General features: G+C 51.6%; 1 long non-coding RNA gene across 1 annotated transcript; it reads right to left on the bottom strand.

Annotated features, from left to right (window-relative positions):
• Positions 1–2,766: 2,766 nt before the first annotated feature.
• Positions 2,767–9,772, bottom strand: LOC144114668 (uncharacterized). The gene is made up of 2 exons (XR_013311079.1): positions 9,617–9,772; positions 2,767–3,684 (listed from the first exon to the last, which is right to left on the bottom strand). It is a non-coding gene; the product is annotated as an uncharacterized LOC144114668 (long non-coding RNA).
• Between the last annotated feature and the right edge of the window lie 841 nt (positions 9,773–10,613).

Below are 10,613 nucleotides of genomic sequence, written 5' to 3'. Positions count from 1 at the left end.
GAAAAGAGCGATGTGCGTTGGAAGTGCCGTAGTACAGGGGAAATGGGAAAAAATAGTAATATTGCCAAGTTATGTATCAATTCTTACTACCTAATGTTACGCAGTGTGTATGGCTGTGGATAAAATAGTACATGAGAACATTGAAAACAGTATAATACACACAACATAGAAAATTTCGCAACACAAGTACATATGATAAAGTTTTGCTGGATCCCGAGCCAGGTTGGCATAGAGGGTAATGAGAGAGCAGACTCAGCAGCAGTAAGAGGTCAGAATGGTGAAATCAAAAATGTGGACTTACCTTTTAAAGACTGCTTGAAGTTGATACATAACAAATTAAAGAACAAGTGGCAGAAAGAGCGGGATCATGAACTCAACAACAAACTACACTTCATAAAACCCACCTTGTGGGAATGGAAGTCATGCAGACACCAAGAAAGTTTCCCTGAAGTAACCTGATGCCGCCTTTGCATAGGACACACACATGACGCACAACTACGTACTTACAAAAGAAGCCAAACCTGTTTGTGAAAGATGCTCAGGCGAGCTCACTCTAAACCATATCTTATTTACATGATCAAACCTAGAAAAGCTAAGGAAGAAGTATTTTAGTCAATTTTATAATCAATGCATTCCATTTCACCCAGCGCTACTCTTTTGAGTGATAATGGAAACGTTGACATTTTCGGTGTTTTTAACTTTTTATGGGAGGCTGGTTGTCTTAATAAACTGTGAATGCCTCACTTTTCTTAGATAAAACTCAGCCACTTTCTCACTCCTGAGAAGAAGGCTGAGGTGTCTATTTCATTGGTTGGGGGCCTCGACATCCTTGCCCTGCAAAGGATGGCCGCTGAGGTTACCTGACCTTCTTTAAAGCTCTTACCATTAGCCATTTTAAAGCTTTTTCTGCCCTTTACCTTCTTTAGGTGATATGAAATAACATTTTAGGTCCTTTACACCACCGTTTTGTTTTCTATTTTGTATAAAATCTAGCACAAGGCAATTCTCTATACCTTGCGTTTGGCACATGATGGCCTTAGCCGCCTATGTGCCATAAAACCCAACCCAACACAACATATACTCCTATACAACATACTCCCTCAGCCTCCACATCCAGTCTCTCTTGGGGGATACTTTGATTATTGTCAGCAAGGTGATCGCAGGTTTTCTCGTTTGCGACATATTGGCTCAACAAATATGCAGCGCCAGTAGCGTCATGCACTTCGAAGCCCCCCCCCCCCCCCCCCCCCCCCCAAATCGCCTATACAACTGTGGCTGTTAAAGTCAAATTACTAGATTTTTACGCGCCAAAGGAGCGCGCACCCCAGAGATGAGTAGCGCGCATAAGTGGATGCCTCTGGATTAATGTCGAGCATACCTGTAATTCTTGGGGAACGCATACCAAAACGCCCGTACTTACGACGGGATGTGCTTAATTTTGTCAGCATCGCAAGAAGTTTAACACGTTCACGGCAGCAGTGATTTTCGGGGCCCTAATCCCACTGAATTGTGGCCCACCGGCGGGCCACCCTTGGATTTTCTTGTGTGCGGCGTGACCCATAAGTGAGTCTCCGGCGAAGCTAACCGACAGCAGATGGCAATAGCAGCCTGGCATTTGTGTTTTTTGTGGGCTCTGAAAAATCTGAGCTATCCTATACGGCTTCATATATGACTCAGTATTCTTGCCTCACAGCAGGAAGAAGCGGCCTGACCCACGACGCAGTGAACGAAATTCAAAGCACTGTATTTTCACTATGAATATTCGCATTCTGTTTGTTTTCTCGTTACAGCTCCTTGTACACCGCTGTAAATGTGGTCCTATAGAGAACCCCTTTGAGCACAAGATGTCTTTGTGCTTCAATGTTGCTAGTACGGCATTTTATTGTATTTGCATGTAAACACAAGAACGGCGCAACTCTCGAAGCTTGCCGCGAGCATTATGGGCATCAAGAAAACCAAATTCAAAGCACTGCTATTTTAAGGTTGCTTAATTGCGGAGTTGAGGAGTTCTGCTACTGCATGTTTTCTTATCGGAGGTGTTGTCGCCATTCGTTTAGCGCGAACATTCCGACAGAACACACTGTTTTCAACTTCAACGTCGTGGTATACCTGTATACCTTGGCTATAGGCTGGGGCAGACATGCACTCGCTTGGGCGATTGCGTCCAGCCTTTGCCAAAAGTTCAGAGCCCGGGGGGTTTGCTTCTAAGCCGCCTAGTATAGGCTCGCGTATTATCCGTGTAAATCATAACCTTCAGACGGGAGAGGACCAGATTTCCTCTTGCCTTCAAGAGATTTGGAACGCTGGGGATGTATATCGAAGTACACGGCGTGGCCCAGAAGGAAACCCTCCTGCGCTCTAAACTTTTGGCAAAGGATGCACGTTCTTAGTCAAGGCAAAATACTGTTTCCCCAAATTGAACTATTCGCGTTCACTTAGATATTTATGTAATTTTCATCATTGCTTTTTGTCAAATATACTGCGAGACACTATGTATGGCATGGCCACTCCTTTATCCCTCTCACACATATGCGCAAGCCAAAAAAAAAAAAAAACTGCAGCATACGTGCCCGAAGGAGAGGGCATTGACATGAGGGCGCCCCGCTTGGAGAAGCTGACTGCGTCTGCAGCCTGTCTTCGTACACAGGAAGCGACTGCAGAGTGAGCTGCGCTGTCTTCCAAGTTTTGAATTCGCGCTATATTGGTTTTTGCTAGACCATTGTATGAAGGCGGCATATAGACACATTCAGACAGGCAAGCCGGAAGTATAATTTTTTTGTACTTTATTTACGTTTTATTCTCAGAAATGTACAGAAAGAGAAGACGGCTGACTGCCTCTATTTTCTGTTTTATCTGTTTTGTGATTTTTTTGTCGTTTTTATTTTTGGCGCCAGCGTGTATACACACGAGCTGAGTGGTTTCATTACATAAATATATAGCATATGGGATAAGTCGGCGCTCCGCGCGTTTTGTTTTCACTTTTTTTTTTAGGAATCTTCAACTCTGACTCGCGTTTGTGCCACTCCGCACCTCCCGCCAGCTGCCTTTCCCTCGTTTCCTTCTCTCCCCGGCACCCTCTTCCGGTGGACAGCGCGGATGAAGTCGAGACCACGTGGACGAGTCCATGGGCTTTCGGTCGATTGCTGCCAGTCCTGGCCGGGTCGATTTCGGCTGGGGAAGGAGGACATTCATTCTGCGGACCAGTACTCGTGGTGTCGGGCACTCTTCACGGACTCGTCTCTTTATCGGGTAGTTTTTTTTTTAACTCTGTATGTGTTCTGGAGGGAAGGTGCCAGTCTTGCCAGTGGTAGCAGAGGACAGCGCTCTTACTGCCAGCATGCGGATGGAATCGCAGCCCTAGAGCAGGCCGGATGGTCCGGGGCTTCCGAGTTTTTGGGCAGAGCTTTGGGACGTGGGCGGCCCTTCCGCAGAAGAGGCTGCCGGCGGGGAGAGGGCGAAGCAGCGGGCGAAGAGGCAGAGGCGGCAGCGCCCGGCGGCAGCTTGGAACTGCGCCGGCGTGCTACGAGCTGGCACCGTCCTGCAGCGCAGCGTCGGCCGGCGCGGCACTCTCGCCTCCGGCCGGAGCCGGCGCCGCCTCGGGTGCCTCGGTGGTGGCGGCCTCAGTCTTGGGCTCGGCGTCGCACTTCACGTCGCCGGTCTCGTTGCAGCACTCAGGCTTGTTATCTGCGAGGGGCGAAGGAGCGCGCCGTGAGGATACGCGCCACAGCGCAAAAAAAATAAAATCACTATGCATTCGCTGTGAGCAGCGGTTAAAAGAGAGACATCAGTAAGAGGCAGACTTATTCAGCGCAAAAATCGCAAATTACATCTCTTCTAAAGCCTACAGGCCCAGACCGGGGGCTGCTTGTGAGGCTTGTTACTGTGGAAGGAGAGAAAAAAAATCCTATTTGATATACGTGTACAGGCGGAGGGCAGTTTGAGCTCAGTGTGCTTTTCTAGCTTGTTTGCTGGTGACTTCGCGCTGTTTCCTTGAAGCACGCGCCCAGTATCCCCGGCTGTGATTCCGAGTGTGCGCCGGGCGGCAAAGGCGTGAAACCGGCCCGACTTGGCTCGAACGTGACTTGCCGAACTTGTTAACGCGGTCCCGTGCGCGTATACAATCAAGCGTCCTTGTCATGCAAAGACCAGACAACCTTCACCGCCGCAGAGAGACGCGCGCTGCGCCGGATTGCATACGCAGGCGCACGACGAGAGACACCTGTTGGTAAGATATGCGAAGAGGAGGCATGGCATGTTCCCCGTCTCAGCCTTTTTGCATATATTTACGAGTGTGCATGTCCTAAATATCACAGAAAGCCATTCCATGATTGCCATACGGTATGTCATGAATATTGAATTAAACATCTTGCGTTACCTTTCTAGCTATTGAGTTGGAATTACCTCACCGAGCCCGCAAGGTGCAGAGTGCAGCGGCGCATGTAAGTTTTTTCTCACCACACACACATCAACTAGGCACAAGCTTTGATCTGCGTTCAGTTCAACGCCTATAGTGTAAAGCGCGCAGTGCTGAGCGCGCATATGAAGGCAGGCGCAACACGATGGAGCATAGGCCGCACCCGGGAGAGCGGGCAGATGTTGAGCGGCTTCATGCGAATACCGGCGCAAGCATTTGCTTATTCGTGGCGAGGCGCGCGCGTCCGTGACGCCGAAAGTCGCTCAGCAGCTTTCCTTCGCTAGTTCCAGCGCCTGCGAGGAGTCGTTGGCAGCGCGACAATAATGGGAGGAGGGTTGACGACCCTTCCTTTCGTCTTCGGCGACGTTGCGTGCGCCGGGGAATGAAGGATCGCGTCCTCGCCTGAGCGTCCTCCTACCGTGCGAAGCCAGACGGTCGCGGAACGATTAGCGCCTCGGCGGCGCGGCCCCGCGTTGCCCAAAGCCATCTCTGCCCCGGCGGACCGCCGAGGGCGCGACGGGGAAGCGGACCAGATCGTCTGCCGCTGCCCCGCCGCTCTTTCCGTGTCATTTGCGCAAGGGGGCGGCAGAGCGAAGAAGGCCCTTTGTGCTTCCAGCCCGCGCAGCGTGACGGATCGTCGACCACACTCGACTAACTTTTGGGAGGACGCCTATTTCTTGTCGGCACTCCGTGATGTCTGGCACGACTGCCCCGCTCCCCTCTTCCTCTCTCCTGTGCGAGTACGCGCGCCATACACGCACACACTTTCGTGGTCTGTCTGGCAGACGCTCTTCTTTCCCTTGTTGAAGAGCGCCTCTTTCGAGGTGTTCGTTGACCGTCTGGACACCCGGTCAGACGGCAGCCTCGCGCGAGCAAGGTCGTTCCCATGTCCTCGGAAACTTAGTCGGCCGGTGGCGAGTGCCGTGACCCTGAGAGTTATTGACCGCGTTGAGCGGCTTTCAGTCTCGGTTTTCTGACAGGAGGTAGACCGCAGCTATGCTGCGGCTCAGACAGCTTGGAAAGGCAGCCTTACACAAGATAGCGCGGGAATCGAGATGCGGATTTACTCAAGTAAGGTGAAATTCCTACATATTTTAAATTTGCGCAAGCTTTTGACGTGTCGACGCCACCCAGTGGTCGACAGTGATTGCGCCTTTACCGAGCCTGCAACGTGGTGTTCTGTCACCCTCCCCCTCTGCTTTAAATTTAAATGAGAGAGAGAAACATAGACAGCGCTAACTATTCTAGGCAATGATAGCAGGATAAACTTTCCGTATTTTCGCAGAAAGTTGATACCCCCCCCCCCTTTTTTTTTTTTTACAGCACGTCTCGCTTGCCGCAGCAGCAAGCGGCGTCAAAACGCCTATGAGAGCTTCGTTCACTCTCGACGCTTTGACGAAGTAGCCTTCTCTCGTCAGATCAGAAAGTGTGAGTAACATGTACACCCACTAGGATGGACACGATTTCACGCTTTGGCTCCTCCTTGCCTCCAGTACGGCGAGTGCGAGTGGTTCACAGCAAACTGTGCCTCCACAGTGGGCGGACCACGCTGCTACGCCACTCCGGCATGCGACTGCAGTGCGTAATTTCGCGAAAAACTAACTGCTGCGCACCTAGTTCGCATGTGGCCTAACTACGCAAATAGACCATCATTTTTTTCTTTTTGAGTACGGAGCGGTTTAAGTAAAGTCATTTTCTTCAGTGTCGTGTAGTTACTTTATGCCCAGCTTTGCACTTCGCCTCTCTAACTGACTGCTTTCGCAAGTTTCCGATTGAGTGGCAGCATGGAATCATCGTTCCAAGTGCGTAAACCGCAATATACGGCGCCAGACGTGTAGTTATTGACAAATTAAATTAACACCGCCGTTTTGTCGAGGGACCATCTAGACCAGTGGCCGACGGTCTGGTTTCTCGCGTCGAAGTGCAACATTCGCTGTTGATTAATTGACGGGTTCTGCACTGCTTACGAACATATAGAGCTGCTTTAATATATACGCTTTTTTTTTCTGCCCCCGCAGCAGTCACGAGCGTCGCCCTGCTTCAGCCACCGCCTTCCATTGTCCACATTAAGCGGCGCCACTGGACAAGGCGGGAGACGAAAAGCGAGGCAGTAGCCTCTGGAGCTGTTCCTCTACGGAACGTGCCCCAGGTGGCGACGCCAGGTGGAGGCGCGCCCAAGCGATTCTTCCCCCGATACTGGGGTTGTTCCAATAGGCGAAATACACAAAGAATGCGGCTCGGGGGGTTTGCGTGTCTACTTCCCCATAAAGCGGCCTCGTCACGGGGCGGTACTGTCGGTTATAGCGAAATGAGGCCGAGACGTGGCAGCCTGCGTCGCTCTGGAGGATGAGTGAGGCGGAAATGCCGGGGAACCAGAGAGAGAAGGGTCGCGCGGAGGAGAGTGACAGCGGCGCGCGCAGTTCTTGAAAGACTCAGCGAGCGTAGCGCGTCCTTGCAGGCAGTAACAAAAACCGCGGAGAGCGAAGGAGCAGACAGTGGGCAGGGCGGCCCCACCATTAGCGGCGGATGCGAGGCATGCCGTAGCGCGTCTGGCATCCCGTGGCCCCCGCCCGCGTCGCCTCCTCTCCCCTTTATTCCCATGTCACGCGGCGCGCCGGAACGCGGGAAACGCGCAAGGGTCACGTCAGCGCAAGGCGAACTTTCCCGCGCGCGCGAGTGGCCGCTGGAAGACGCGGCACGAGCTGCGACCCCACTGTGGCGCTGGCAGCCACCTGCCCGGCTGCATTTGCAAGTCAACGATCTCGGACGGAAAAATACCGGCGCCGTGACGTGGCGGACACCGTCCGGCGTGGGCCGTTAGGGAGCGCGAGGGAGAGCAGACTCTCTGGACGACCAACTAACGCAGTTTCCCGCCCAGGAGAAGGGGAGATGTGGTTTGACAAGTGAAGCTCGTTGTTGCAAACGCGCGGTAAACGATGTGGGGCGCAGTGAGAATTTGTAATTGATCTGAGTGAGCCGTTGTCAGCAAAGTCATTGGCTGTGGCCTCTTGCCCTCGTTCAGGCAGGAGTCTTCAGATTTCAGCCTCTCCGGCCATACCTCATGTGTGAAGCCAGACATGTATTGAGTATATTAGTCGTGTTCGCTCAATGTTACTGCCGCTTGCACCTTTTAAACGAATACAGAAAAAAAGTTGTCTCCTCTTCTGTGATGAGTTGCTGAAGTTAACGTTCGGGGCTAGTTATGGATTTGCTGGAAATAGAAGTCGTGACACATGCACGTTCACATTTAATGCGAGTGGCTCACAGCGAATTAAATATAAATTAGTTCCTTCTGAGATCTGAGCAGTTAAAGCAAAGAGGAGAAGGAAGCTTATTTCCGCTCTCATTTAATCGGGCGTTCTAAAGTAAGGTCGCTGCTATTTCGCAAAGTTCTGCTTGAATCTGAAAATACGGACGTACAGCACGCTTTGTTGAAGCAATATCAGAGATTTACCTGGCGATAAGCCTCGTTTTCTCCACTCCCATCCTCGGTTTCCCTCTTCCCTGATTATGCTTGGACAAGAAGGCGGCTTCGCCACTTAAAGTGTAGGTATGCGGAAAAGCGTGTTTTACGAAACCTTGAGCCCCTCACCTCCCCTTTTTTCGTTTCTGTTTTTCAAGAGACTTAAGGGCAGCTTTTGTCACCCCATCCTTTTGTGCTTCTTTATTTATTTACTACTGCACTCATATCTGTGCTCCGAGAAATCAGCATATATGTGAAAAACATTCACAAAATACTGCTGCTGTTTTAATGTTATTAACGACTTTTAGTGCTATCCTGAAACTTTTCGAGGTCTGAAAGAGCCTTAAATTACTAACGATGAAAATTCGGATACATATTTCTGCCTAAGTTCTTACCAATGGATAGGAAGGTGCGTTTAGAGGAGCTGCTTGGTTTGGTGTGGGGTGGTCTAAATTGCGCGCAGATTACAGCAGTACCATAATCTTGTATATTTATAATTTGGTCCATTAATCCTTAACTGCCAAATTACGATTACGCCAACGTCAGACTTCTCAGAATGAGGAAAATTTCCATGGGGGAATATTCCCACGAAGTGCTGTAACAGCTTTCCCTCTGCTGCCTGTATATTGACAGGGATTGGCGCGAATTCGAGCTATAGTCCTTGTCGAGAGCACCGTGATGAGTTGTGTTATACGGAGCGGAGTAGAAAATGGTTATTTAGAAACGCTCCGGCCGTTAGCATGCGTTAATGGAGGCAAGGAAAAAGATGAAAAAAGAGGTAGAGTAGCAGGGGTTGCTCTGGGCCGCTAAAGAGGGAAGTTTATAGTACTACTTATGTGGACACGGGTAAGCACCGCAATAGATCTAGGAACCTTAAAGAAGACGAAAAGCAGCGATGCTGGCATGCGCGGGGTTTCTTTTCAATATGCCGCGGTGTATCGCCTACTTTATCATCCCTTGTCTTTGGCGCTGCCTGAACGGAGACTTTAAGCCGCGCAGACATTGGCAGTTCTAGCCTTTGTACCGGCTCCGGTTTTTACAGCGACGAGTTGTGCTCTAGCTGGGAGGGAATGAAAGATCTGTGCGCGGTAGAGCTGACCTGCAAGGGAGCGTTTAGGTCGGTTGCAGGTGTTAACCGAAAACTTCGCGGCGGCCCTACTCTTATCACATATCGTGCCAACGAAGGAACGGGTCGCGCTACTGCCGAGAGCTGGGCGGTAAGTTGCGTTATTGTGCTCATTATTATTTAAACTAGTGCGTTCTACCCTTCCCGCATATGACCGTAGCTTAGGCTGTTTGTCTCACGAGGAGCAACTGCTGGGCCATTCAGGTACTCCTTCGTGATGAAACAAGCTTGAAGTACTTTTATCCCTCTAGAAAAAGAGCTGCGAGTGCAAGGACCCAACAGTTGGTCTGCTCGCAGTTCCTCTCTGGAAGGATTCTGGAAACATTTGTTCCGTGAGGGACGAATCGCCACTTCATTTTTAGTCGAATAGCCCCGAAACTGGGTGTCTACGCGGCTAAGCGCCCTGCGTAACTTACGCTAAATAAGAGCTCGCGAATGGTGGCACACGGCTCCCAGCTAAGGTTAAAAAAGGGAGAAGGGAAAAGTTGCAGAGTTGCGGGTATCCAGAATTGCCCCGATACAAAATGGCAACGAGTCGCACACTTTGTACACAAGGCGGCGCTACAGGGCAGAGAGGAAGACAGGCGTAGACGAGGTGACCAGGAGCACGTACCGCAGCAGACGTCTCCGGAGCTGGACATGTTGGCGGTTGGCGGGGTCCGAAAGTCCCAAGAGAGGAAGTCTCGATCGGAGGACGAGGCACTTGCACGCAGAGAAGCGTTATTCGACGATGTGCCGGCGGCGCGCTCGCTTTTATAACGCTCGCCGAGCGCGTAACGGGCGAGGAGAAAAGGAGCGAGAAAGAGAGAAACGTCACGTGCTTCAAGGTCACGTGGGCTTGTCACTTGCCTTACGTCACGCCGCGTACGTGGTCACGTGGGGAACGAGCCTCCGCGGCGGCCTTTCCGGTCTCGGAATGCGGGCGCGATGGCGTGTCACGTTTTGATTCACGAACGCCGGAGAGGAGGTAGGCGGGCGAAAGAAAGATAGGACGAGAAACGTGTTGCGCGTCTGTGTGCGTGCGTCGGGCCGCCAGTGCGTGTTTGTGCCTGCGCGCCTCGAGTGCGTGCGTGCGTGCGTTCGTGTAGTACGCAAAGGAGAGGAGTGCGCGCTCGGCGCGGACGAAAAATAACAAGTGCGGCCGAAGGAAGAAGAAAGAGAGGGCTGGGCAGGGGTGAAAAACGGCGTACGAGGAGGAGGGGCGACGATAGCGGGCAAAGGGGGCGAGTGGCGAACGAACAAACAACAAAGCCGGCGTAGCGTAATCAGCCAGACAAGCAATGCAGCAACGCGAAAGAGAAGACGCGCGAAAGCTATGGCGGCGTCGTCCTGAATAGGGCAGTCTCCTCAAGAGCCGCCCCTCTGTCGAAGCCGCGCCGCCATCTTAGCACCATTTCAGTTGGTGTGCTTCTGCGGAGCGGCGCGTCATCGCGGTCTTCTGCTGCTGCTGCCGCCGCGCACGTTCTCACGACGGAGGCCGCCCATCGTCTTGCCCACCTGGGCACCCCTAATTCTTCTTCCTCTTCTTTCTTCGCACAAAAGTGGCCGCCGCATCTTTTTTTTTTTTTGCTTCCTTTCTTGTTCTTCGTTCGCACTTTGCCAACACCGCT

This window comes from Amblyomma americanum, chromosome 1 (assembly GCF_052857255.1).
Source record: "Amblyomma americanum isolate KBUSLIRL-KWMA chromosome 1, ASM5285725v1, whole genome shotgun sequence".
In the NCBI taxonomy this organism is placed as follows: Eukaryota; Metazoa; Arthropoda; class Arachnida; order Ixodida; family Ixodidae; genus Amblyomma; species Amblyomma americanum.
Note: the sequence above shows the minus strand (reverse complement) of the source record. Positions and strands in the feature narration are given on the sequence as shown.